The sequence below is a fragment of the Metopolophium dirhodum genome, chromosome 6, assembly GCF_019925205.1.
Source record: "Metopolophium dirhodum isolate CAU chromosome 6, ASM1992520v1, whole genome shotgun sequence".
NCBI classification, from domain to species: Eukaryota; Metazoa; Arthropoda; class Insecta; order Hemiptera; family Aphididae; genus Metopolophium; species Metopolophium dirhodum.
In genome coordinates, this window is record NC_083565.1 from 33,239,254 (window position 1) to 33,252,787 (window position 13,534).

At 32.3% G+C, this 13,534-nt stretch overlaps 2 pseudogenes; one reads left to right on the forward strand and one right to left on the reverse strand.

The window, feature by feature from the left end:
- Positions 1-8,328: 8,328 nt before the first annotated feature.
- Positions 8,329-9,368, reverse strand: LOC132947705 (uncharacterized; annotated as a pseudogene).
- Positions 9,369-11,396: 2,028 nt separating this feature from the next.
- Positions 11,397-13,534, forward strand: LOC132947707 (piggyBac transposable element-derived protein 3-like; annotated as a pseudogene).

Here is a 13,534-nt window from a genome sequence, read left to right on the forward strand (position 1 = left end):
CTTCGTTAACTTCGGTTAAAAGACTATTTGTTGCTACAGACAAATCCGCCTCCTTAATAAGTAAATGGTCGACGGAAAGTTCGTGTATTTGACGCTCGGAATTTGGATTGTCGGGATTGGAGCACCTTACAGGTAAACTTACTCTTGGTGTAGGGGTAGGGGTATCAATAACGGACGTGTTAGCCCCCTTGGTGGTTGAATCCTCCCCCGAATTTGCGCTCATTAAAGTTTGCCTAAGAGTTTCCTAAAATGTTTATTCTCTAATCGTAAAGAGATATATAAAAAAAAAGAATTCGGAATAAGAAACACTGAGAACATGTGTTTACAAAGAAATACCTTTTTTCTACCATAGGTTTATGTTAATATACGATGTATAATAATTTATTATCCTATGTTTGTAAAAAAAAATTATTTAACTATAAACAGAGCTGAAAACTTAATGCTAAATACTCACGACCACCACAATTGTTCGACTATAATGGATTGAAATGTTCAGTGTTCGTCTGCGTCTGGTCGTTGTGATTGATGCTGAATGCTCTGGTATATGACGTCGAATTGATCTCGGAACAATAACACGTCGAATATCCTCTTCGACACCTTAACCACTTCGGAACGATGTTCTACGCCCCGAAACTGCTGGCGCGGGGACCAATAATTAAATATTGGGTTTCGCTTTGATGATTAAATAACGTAAATATATCGTTATATTTTGATATAAATTCGTTACGGCGGCGCTATCGTGTTTATAAACAACGAGGGCGGCGCGCGGCGGCTCTGATATCGTATTATCGTAACAGCTGTGTTGTCGTCGGTTTTCAAACGTCGGCGGCGGCGACACGGATGTCGTCACAACCACGACGGCGGCGGCAACACGTACGCCAGGCCCACACACACACGGCGGCTGCCTGTCGTCAATTCTTTTTTTTTTTTCTCGACGGCGTATGTATGTGTTACACCACGCCGGGAATTTGCTGATCGTGCGTTTATAGAGACTCGTTCACACGCAACCGTTTGCATGTATATATACACACCATATAGATGTATATAAAATATATAAAATATTATAAAATAATAATATCTTATACTATTAGTGTTACCTTACGCCACTTGTGTACAATGTTCTGTTTCGGATGGATACGCTTTTGTTCGTTTCCTTTTCTTCTAATATATTGTTGAAAGTCTAGTTCGGCTATTGCTCGTGGTAACGGGATACTGATATTTGTCGTGATCCCACCGCTGCCACCAAAAATGTTACGGATCTCCCTGGAGGTCCGTGCACAAATAAAAACAACGAACACTTTCGAACTAATTACTACTCTCTATATTTAACTTGAAAAGAAAAACTTACAATGCACTTAATGAATTATTTAATGTTCTATAAAAAAATGGTCTGACAAATATAATGTTCTGGTGCGAATCACAATGTTCCGTCTACTGCTCTGAAATGCCACTGGCACGGCTTGCTATACGAGCCGTGCCTGTAGCCAGCGCTTGCCTGGAATTGCTGTCGCAGCAATTCCAGACAGTCGCCGTCGTACAATATTATATTATACACTATTATATATATATACTAACTAATATAGCCAGGGGTTCTTAACAATTTGATGATATTATTGTGGATAATATCATTTATATATAATAACCTATTTACGTGGAACCTTGTTTTAAATTTTCAATCTTTACCTATAAAATTTGAACATTTTATAAATTTTTGACTACAAATAAATATAAAATTTTGTCAAAACTCGAACTTTAAATGCTTATAAAAAGAAACTGTAGCTATGTATTTTTAATATTTTTCAACTGCTAGAGTAACAATATACCAGTTTTATGTATACATTTTTCAAGCATGTTGACCTAAAAAATAAAAATTTGTCGACATTTATAGAAAAAAACTAAATAATTACAAATTAAAAATTAAAAATGTCCGTAAACAGCTCGAAAACAGTCAAAAATATTTTGAAAATATTATCAAGTATAGAAATTGATAAAATAAACATATTATGATATAAATTTCAATTGTCTACGGTTATTAGTTTTTGAATAAATTATAAGAAAATAAGGAAATCGCTACTTGAGAATTTTTTGAAAAAATCGATTTGGTGTAACTCAAAAACTATCAACCGTTTTTACCATATACTTTTATTAGCATTTTCCACGAACGGAAATTTTTTGACTCTTTGTGAACTAGTTATAGTCTTAAGAAATTTTTCAAATTTTGTAAATTGTCTTAAGTTATCTTTGATAAATCAAAATGACACTAGCCTTCTTTATTTTCAAATAGCTAAAAACTAGGTTGTATTTAATAAAAGTATATTGTAACAAAAAAATAAATACGTAACAATACGATGGTATATATCACTTTGAATTCAACGTATTTTTTGACGCCATACCGGTCCTAATTTTAAACACTTTGTGGATAGCGACAACGCGTCTTACGATTTTCGAAGGACGGGAGAAGGTTACCACGGTATATAGATATAACAAATCAATTACAATTCAACAATATTAGGTATATTACAATTTACAATAGGTACACATTTAAAGTTTAGACAATATTAAAATCCATCAATACAATCGATGGATATAGGAAATAGGTTCAAAGGCATGATTATACAATGATAGAATATTTTAAATTTTAACGAATACATACAGAGCAAAAATTTTATAAAGGTTAGGTACATAGTTAATGTGATAAAATATGATAACAATTTAATGGTATAGTGTTTTTGGATACAAGAAATAGGTGCAATAAGGCATGATTATACAATGATAGAAGATTTTAAATTTTAACAAATACATACAGAGCAAAAATTTTATAAAAGTTACGTACATAGGTTATATGATAAAATATGATAACAATTTAATGGTATAGTGTTTTTGGATACAAGAAATAGGTGCAATAAGGTATGATTATACAATGATAGAAGATTTTAAATTTTAACAAATACATACAGAGAAAAAATTTTATAAAAGTTAGGTACATAGGTAATATGATAAAATATGATAACAATTTAATGGTATAGTGTTTTGGATACTAGAAATAGGTGCAATAAGGTATGATTATACAATGAATAATGATAGAAGATTTTAAATTTTAACAAATACATACAAAGAAAAAATGTTATAAAGGTTATAGTTACATAGTTATTTTTATCAAATATTACAAAAAAAATATTATAACAATAATTCAATCGATGTCGACGGAATTCCGACAAAAACACAACGTTCGAGCCGCGTTAACTAAACATTTAACTATAAAACGCTTAGACCGCTTCCAAGCGGATTTTCTGGGCGGCAGCGCGGGTGCCTGCGGTGTTGTGACTTCCGTCGCGTTCTCGTCGTGGAAGTCGTTGGCCAGCGGTTCCGAAGGAGCGTCCTGCACCATTTCCAGCGGCGCCATCCACCGTGACCGCCGACTATGCACCGCCCTGCGGCCAGTGGCCAACGGCCACTCGAGCCGGCCATAGGCGCTCGACAACGCCGTTGACCGCGCAGGGACGAGAGCGGCCGTCACCGGAAGCGAGCCCGACGTCACGGGAAGCGGGTCGACCGTAACCGAAATCCGGACGCCGCGGAAGTCGATGGCCAGCAGTCCTCGGAGAGCGTTCTGTACGAGTTCAAGCGGAGCCATCCTCCGTGACCGCAGACCTTGCACCGCCCTGCGACCAGTGGCCTGCAGCGGCAAATCAAGCCAGTCATAGGTGCTCGAAAATGCAGTTGACCGTGCCGGGACGAGAGCGGCCGTCACCGGAAGCAAGTCCGACGTCACGGGAAGCAGGTCGAAAGTCACCGAAATCTGGACGCCGCGGAAGTCAACGGCCAGAAGTTCCCGCAGATCGAACTCTGCGCGCCGCTGGTCGGGCAGGCACGCGCCGTTGTCTAATAGTTCCATCGACGCCATCCTCCACGACCGCAGACCTTGCACCGCCCTGCGTTCAGTGGCCAGAGGCCACTCGAGCCGGCCATAGGCGCTGGCAAACGCCGTGGACCGCGCCGGAACGACAGCGGCCGTCACCGGAAGCGGGTCCGACGTCACGGGAAGCGGGTCAATGGCCACCGAAAGCGGGTAGGACCTCGTCGTACTGTCATCCGACCGCGACGTCGCCGAATTATTCTGCGACGGCAGCGCGCTGGACACGGGACCGGATACATGCGACCACCATGTCGACACAGCCGACGGCGACACCAAAGTATTCTTGGACCGTCTCAGTCGACGACGTATATTGGCTTCGTCCTGCTTCCGATTGAAGTCCATTTTAGGTTTGATAAGAGACACCGGAAGCTCGTGCAATGTCATTAAATTCTGGTCGGCCGTCGACGGAAGCTGGCGGGACCTCGTCGTATTGTCATCCGACCGCGACGTCGCCGAATTATCCTGCGATGGCAGCTCGCTGTACACGGGACCGGATATAATATGCGACCACCATGTCGAAACAGTCGACGGCGACACTAACATATTTTTGGATCTCAGTCGACGGCGTACAATGGCTTCGTCCTGCAGCCGATTGAAGTCTTGCATTTTTTGTAGAATACTTGTTACGAAAATACAAAATATTATGCTTATAAGATTGTTGTGAACTGAGCAATATTATAATAATATAATGACCTTTCTCGTCACTGTTTACAAACGTTATGAAACTATCGTTTCTATGGTAGCCGACGGTTTTTCGACCGCTTTATTGATTTGCAGCTTTTTTGTAATAACAATGATATTGTTGTTATTTTAATTAAACGACAAACGAAATAACTGTTCTCTAAAATAATAACAGTGAAATATCGAGACCTCGAATAGGTCGGAGACAACAAATAAATTATAGTCATTGAAAAAATTGTATTTATTTTAAACGCAGGGATCGATACATATACCTTCGAATTATCGAAAATTCGTCTTATGTTTATTGTCGTTCGAGTTATTGAGGTTCAGCTGTAATGAACAGTACGTTTTGATTTTTAAACCAGCGATTTCTGATTCAGACAATTCCAAAGTCTTTAGAAGGCTGGGCACAATATAACGAGTTAAAAAAGTCAATGTTAAGTTACTTTTGACTGAGTTACATGACGACTATTATTATTATTTTTTAAGCGATTTCTTACTTGGCAAAAACATATCATAATATAATATCCATTTATCCACGATAAGTATCTATGTAGTTACAATTATAACAAACCAGTTAAATGTTTAATGTGAAACATCTAATGCGGTGGGCGAAACCGACTGAGACCTTCGGCACGAGGATATTAATATATTACAATAGTTAGTTTCACTCAGGTACCTATGTATTGAAATGTAAGTATAAATTTATGATACGTTTTATAAATTTATTATTTATTATAAGATTAACTATACTATAAATTTGGGGCTCGGGCCTCGCTTTCGATTATTTTTCCGTATTATACTAATCAATAATCATCTATTTTTATATAAAGATACACTATAGGTATATACCTCAAAACCATATTTTTTCTCGTACGTAGGTTAGGCGTTTTTTTCTACTTCCCCCCCCCCCCTTGAGTCAAAAGGCAGAAACCAAATGTTTCTGTCCTCCAGGCTTGATTTTATCATCTATGATTATGTTGAACTTATATTATGATTGTATTTTTTCTGAAAAAAATTTATCCATTCCAGATTTCTAAAACCGTGCCAGAATAATACCTATGTTGTAAATCTAAGACTATGCTCTTTCCCTAAATAAAAAAATTTATATATTTTTACAGTTTAAAATTGCTTTCATTTATTCGACGATATTTTTAAACTCAGTTTATAATTAAAATGGCTTAATTAAGGATGAACAAGAATGACTTCGTTCGGAGTTATTATATACTTTTCACGAAAATCACTCAAGCAAATGAATTAATGGAATGAGTTGTTACTCCTCTATTTCTATGGGATACAATCTGGACTACATAAAGTATAATATATATTTATAGTAAGTATTTACTACAGTATAATATTATTATAGTTCAAACAGATAACCTTAATTAGTTCAGATAATATTATCGATCGTTTAGTTTTGTATTCGCGTACAACTCGGATGGTACGCCAAAAAATATTATATTATTCATAATATATCGTTATAACTGTTTGGTTTATTTTTTTTTTAGTAACATATTTTCAGACAGTCGGCGAACTTTATATTATCTTCAAAGAGTCAGTGTAATGGCAGAGATACTGGCGTGCTTATCGTCAAAGTGCGTAACTTTTTTTGCAGTTTATCGATATTTTCGTAAAACAAACGGCCCAGCTAAAAATAATAGAAGAAGTTTAACAACCTCACACGTTATGATGTCCCTAATAGTTCAAACTTTTGCACGGTTAATGTGCTGATAGTATAACAACATAATTCACATTCGTCGTAAAACGTAGGTATAGGTACTATGTACTTATTATTGGTATATTATTACTTGTACATCGTACGCGTAAGGCGACACAGTGCACACATAGAACCATAATTGAGAATTGATTTCTAGTCATTATGAAATATATAATATTAATTACAAATTAATTGATTACAAAAAAAAATAATAAAATTAATTGTTGATTATTATAAAGGAAACGCGTCAAATCGAATATTGTAATATTTGCTGGCTATAATAATAGCTATTTAATATTATTTGTGCGTAATAATATACAATCAAAAGCAAGTACATAAATATTGTGTTGAACTATCGTGTACCTATAGGTATAATACAGGGTAGTAGATATAATATGGGAAAACCAGGAATAGGATTTGAGCGTTTCCATCTGAATATTTGTAAACGATATATTATATTGGTAATGTATACAATAATTTAGATGGTATTGATAATTTGACACGTATAATGGCACCAAAGTACTGATGATGGGGGTTATCGAAAAAATCATACATTCAAACAGAAATAATATGTTAATAAAAAATCTTATACAATGATATTATATATCATTGAATTCAAGTTCAATACAATCCATTATACATTGACCCACTCGTAACCTACTGTACAACAGAGCGACATCCACTGACACGCTTTTTATTCATAATTTTATTGCATAAAAAAATAAATCGGATGCGTAGTATTTTCGAGTTTTTTTTTTCCGTTAATCTAATCGCATTCTTAAAAAATTATTAGTACACATAAGTCCCGAACCCTATACATACAGGTACAGTTATAACACAGACGCACCGACCCTCGTCTTATAATACGTTGAAATTAGATATTTATTCTACCTGTATATACGCTCGCTATAATATAACTCGAGACGTTTCATTCAAACGCGTTGACCAAATAAATCGATCTTTCCCCTTCGATCCCCATCACATTATGTTCTTGCTTTGGGTTGGGTCGGTTATCATATTATGGGACGCGCACACTTCAACTGCACAATATTCGATAACAACGAAAAAAAAATCGACGACACCCCTGAAAGACATACAATATAGCAAGGCTGGGCAAGTTAATGATATTTTTCAACTCAGTTAAGTTAAGTTAAACTAAAATCTAAATTAAGTTAATAGTTCAATGTTAATTCAAAATGTTCTATCAATTGAACTAATTTTAAAGTTAACGAAAATGTAATATTAACTATTTAACTCAAGTTAAGTTACTTAAAAAAAATGTCTTGTTTTGATATAGGTAAAATTGAAACAATCGGTAGGTACCTAAAGTTGCTCATGTTATTAGATCAAAGAACTATTATTATTTTATTTTCCAAGAGGTTTAGGTTAGTACACACATTTGTTAGCATACTTTTAAAATGTGCACCATCAATTTGTATACCTATTATCTACAATAATTTACATAATTTAAAAATGTTTATAAATAAAAAAAATGTATATATATACACATTTGTAATTGTATTTATTGTTTTTCTGAAAATATTCTTAAGTGTTTATTAATTATTTTCAATTTTATAATAATAAAATTACATTATAGGTTTTGTTTTAAATTATACTATTAAATTGTATAGATTAGATATAATAAAATATATTTTATATACCTAAAAGTCTTAAACTCTCTTGTAGACACAAATAGATAGTTAGATAAATGTTAAAAAAAATAAAAATAATAATAAAATGTAAAAAATATTTTATAGTATTACACTGGAAGGCTTCTTAAATCCGTCCTTTCCTCAAGCCACTTATTCTATTATCTATTTTACTTATTGTTCATTTTATTGTAACAGATTGTAAATAAAAATTATAAAAATAAAAAAAAAAAAAAATAGTATTATAAGAATAAAAAACATTATTATCTGATCTGCTTTTTTCTGCTTATTTGTATATATTAAAGTAAATATAATTTAGGTACTTGTGTTAACAAAAACTAACTAAATAGTAGATAGTAATAAATTTAAGTTAATAAATTTAACTTATTGAACTTTAGCAAAAGAGACATCTCAAAATTTTTATCACACATAGATCCTCTCCTTTTATCATATAGTTGCCCTCCAGCACTAAATAAGCGTTCAACATGTGCCGATGATGGGACTGCTGTATTGTATTTGATATATGCTTCTTTTAATACTAATGGTAACTCCAGAGGATTTGTTAAATTTGAATTTGACAAATAATTATTAATAAGTAATTCAGTGCCACTGTTTTCACTAATCATTTCATTTTCTCTAAAGCTGAGAAAATCATCTTCTGAATCACTATTTTCAAACTGTACAGTAGTAGATATGGTTGATTGATTTGATTCTTGAGAACTTGATATATTTATAGAAGTATTGTTAGTTACAATTTCTATGAGATGTTGTTTTATTTTATCTCTATTTGCATTAGCTGTCCAATTAAGTTTAAACTTAGGAATTAGAGTAGCAGCTACCTGGTATGATTTCGACATAAAATAATTACTAAACCTATGGACAAAAAAAAAATTATTTCATGGAAATGTTAGTATTTATGCATTAGGTAACTAATAAAATAACACTTTAAGGTTAATACAAAATATTTTCCACTATACATTGTACACAGTTTGTCCTACACTCATTCAGTGTCTAGAATTTATTGAGCAAATTTAGGACAAGTTGAATTGCGACGTCACAAAGCAGTAGATACTGACAATTTTAATTAATAAAAATTAAAAACAAACTCCTATACGTTCTTCAGTTTTATGACATAAGTAAATAATTTAAAATTCAAATAAATTATTAATCATTAAAAAATAAAGTTAAAATATATGTATATTCATGTTATGTATTAAATATGTATCCTAGTGTTTTACCTTTTATTTAACCCCCTTTTCAAAGCTAAAATAAGAGGTTTGCAGAAGACAATATTGTTTAGTCCGTTTAACGACTTATGAACTGCATTAATTGTTGGGAGGAGAAATTCCAGACAAACAGATTTATCTCCTTCTAATACATCTCATGCTTTAGCTAATGGTTTCATAACCTAAAATAATAAAATCAGTAGGTAATAAAGTTAACTAGTCTACAGAAATGTATATTAATATATAAAAATAATAATTACTCTACAATACTCTTTTAAAAATCCAACTTCTCGTGGTCTTGAAAACGTAACCAATTCTAATTTGATACAAATTTCATTCAGTATTGTCTTGAAAATTGATAACTTGGTGCCCTAAGCAAAATTTTTTAAACATTGACAGTCGGGTACCCTTGAATAATCCTTGTTTTATGAAATAAATATTTTAAATAGTTTTTTCTGTTTAATATTCTGGGCATTTTAGTTTGAACTTTGAAATGTATTTTTCTTCTGTAAAATTTATTCAAAATTTTTTTTTTTGTTTTCTAAAATGCATTTGCCTGCGGGCGCCAACACCCTCCTTCAATTTTTTTTTTTAGTAATGTAACTCTAGTTGAATATTTTGAAAATTGATAACTTGGTGCCCTATGAATAATCCTTATCTTTAATGAACTAAATATTTTAAATAGTTTTTTCTGTTTAAGATTCTGGGCATTTTAGTTTGTACTTTGTAATGTGTATTCCTAAAGTTAAATTTTTTCAAAGTTTTTTTTTGTTTCTAAAATGCATTTGCCTGCAGGTGCCAACGCCCTCTTTCAATTTTTTTTTTTAGTTATGTAACTCTAGTTGAATATTTTGTATTGACTTGAAAATTGATAACTTGGTGCCCTATGAACAATCATTCTTTAATGAACTAAATATTTTGAATAGTTTTTTCTGTTTAAAATTTTGGGCATTTTAGTTTGTACTTTGTAATGTGTAATCATACAGTTAAATTTTTTCAAAATTTTTTTTTTGTTTCCTAAAATGCATTTGCCTGCAGGCGCCATACCCTCCTTCAATTTTTTTTTATGATTTAACCTCTAGCCAAATTTTTTAAACATTGACAATCTGGTACCTCTTGAATAATCCTTATTTTATGAAATAAATATTTTAAATAGTTTTTTCTGTTTAATATTCTGGGCATTTTAGTTTGAACTTTGAAATGTATTTTTCTTCTGTAAAATGTATTCAAAATTTTTTTTTTTGTTTTCTAAAATGCATTTGCCTGCGGGCGCCAACACCCTCTTTCAATTTTTTTTTTTAATAATGTAACTCTAGTTGAATATTTTGTATTGACTTGAAAATTGATAATTTGGTGCCCTATGAATAATCATTCTTTAATGAACTAAATATTTTGAATAGTTTTTTCTGTTTAAAATTTTGGGCATTTTAGTTTGTACTTTGTAATGTGTAATCATACAGTTAAATGTATTCAATATTTTTTTTTGGTTTCCTAAAATGCATTTGCCTGCGAGCACCAACACACTCCTTCAATTTTTTTTTATGATTTAACCTCTAGCTAAATTTTTTAAACATTGACAATCGGGTACCCTTGAATAATCCTTATCTTTAATGAACTACATATTTTAAATAGTTTTTTTTGTTTAAGAATATGGCTAAAATTGATTACGCTGTTATCATTCATCTCACACGTGGATTAGTGTTATTATTTGTTTGTGATCTACTGCGACTTTAGAGTGCTATAAGTCATTGAATATATGCGGCAATAATCTGAAACTAGTAGGATTTATTCAGGTAATCCTTGTTATCATTTTAATATAATAAAATGTTAGGTTATAATGCTCGAATATTGTTTTTTTTTTGATTGATATTTTATGTATCCAATAAGATACATTGCTCAGTTACCACATGTATAACGTTGTATCCAATAAGATACAATGCTTAGTTGCCTCATTCTTATTGTTGTATATAAAAAGATACAGAACTTTAGATTCTGAAATAACGTATTAAATATTAATTAATAGGACCTATAATAATAATAATTATTTTTGTATTTCTGTTTTACTATTACGAAATTATTTATCTAAAGTTTGTTATTATTTTATGTATTAACATTTCTACTTATCATTATACATGCCATGCGAATAAATAAATAATAAAATCAATATTTAATTTTTATTAGGTAACTATGTATAGAAATAAAAAATTATTTCGTCTCGAAGTTTGCGGCTTTTGAAATCTGTTCTTCCTCCATTGGATTCAGAAGATTCTGAAACTGAAGATGAGACTGAATTATCATTAAAAAATAAATTAAATACCCCCACCGTGACTGTTTTAGACTATTCTGATAGCAGTACACACTCTTCAAGTCCTCCAAGTGGTGCTTCTGAACTAGAGAACTATCTCAACGATATCGATGATTTTCCCATGTTTGATGAATTAGGTACGGACATCAACAATTACATAAATTTACCAACTACAAGTTACAATGATACTTTGGCTGAAGTTTCTATTTCTACTTCTAATTCTATTTTAGATTTGCCTAATGTTGAACGAAATAATATGATTGATAATCCGATTAATTTAAGTATCGTCGAAAATATATTAGATCTTTCTTCTCCAAATAATTTGTAATCAGTTAATTTACATTCCGATTCCGATTCAGACGTATTGATTGTTCAAAGAAAATCGGGTAGATTAGCTCAAATGTCCTATGTGGAACCAATGTCGGTATCTTCAGTATATGTTAAATCTGTTTAACCTCCTCCATTATCCACACTTAGAAACAAAACCAAAAAAATGATACGAAAAAAAATTACTTTTAAATGGACAAAACAGTTTAAATTTCCTGTTGATTTACCTCCGTTTAGGTATTCTTCTATACCTCAAAATATTTCAACTCCTTACCAATATTTCAAAATGTTTCTTACAGATGACATTTTAGAACTCATATCAAAGCACACCAACATATATAGTTCCCAAAAACTTGATAAGTCTTTAGAAACAACAGTAGAAGAAATAAAGCACTATATTGGAATTGAAGTACTTATGGGAATCGTAGCAATGCCAGCCTTACTGATTATTGGTCAGCCGACTTAAGATACAGTCAAATTGCAGATACCATGCCTCTAAAACGTTATCAAATGCTACGTCGATATATTCATTTTGTTGATAACGAAACAGTTGATACTTCTGACCGTTTTTATAAAGTAAGACCAATTTTAGAAGGTATAAGAAAAAATTGTTTGTCAATTGAACAGAGTAAGCAGTTTTCAATAGATGAGATGATGATTCCTTATAAAGGGACCAAAGCTGGTTCCAGAAGACAGTATATAAAAAACAAACCAAAAAAATGGGGTTTTAAATTTTTTGTAAGAGCTGGAATTGATGGTTTTGTGCATGATTTTTTTCCATACGCGGGTGAAACAACATTTAGAACAGAATCATTCTCAGAATATGAAGAAACATATTTTGGGTTAGGACAAAAAGTTGTTCTCCAACTTTGTAAAACCATTTCGGATAAACCACTTACAGCTGTTTACTTTGACAATTGGTTTACATCACTGGAACTTGTGACGTATTTAAGAAAAAAGTTCGGAATTTTAAGCCTCGGAACAATACAACAAAATAGACTGCGTGGATGTGATATCATAAATGACAAAGATTTACTAAAAAAAGGAAGAGGAAGTTTTGAAATGAGGTGTGATAATAAAAAAAAAATTTCTGTTGTAAAATGGGCAGACAACAAATGTGTAACACTGGTAAGTTCATTTGTACCTGTAAATGAACAACCGTCTTCAGTTCGTCGCTATGATAAAAATATGAAAGCTAAAATTCCTATTAATTGTCCAACAATAATTAAAGAGTATAACTCTAAGATGGGTGGTGTTGATTTAGCTGATATGCTAGTATCTTTATATCGTACTGGTCTAAAATCTCATCGTTGGTATTTGGCTATATTTTCACAGTTATTGGACATATCTGTCAACAATGCGTGGTTATTATATAGGCGTGAATTTGAAGAGTTAAATAATGATTTAAACGTTAAATATATGCCATTAAAACAATTTAGAACCGCAATAGCTAAAACTCTTATTAACCAAAGAAAACCTGGCAGACCAATAAAAGAATTGCTAACTAATCCACGAATTCAGAAATTACCCAGGTCAAGACCTACAAATGATATACGCTTGGATAACGAAGACCATTTACCCAAAAAAATTAAAAAAGGACGATGTATGTTGTGCCCCAAAGGTCAGACGGTTTATAGTTGTACTAAATGTAACGTGAGACTTTGTACTCTTGACGAAAGAAACTGTTTCTACACTTATCATAAACAGAAATAA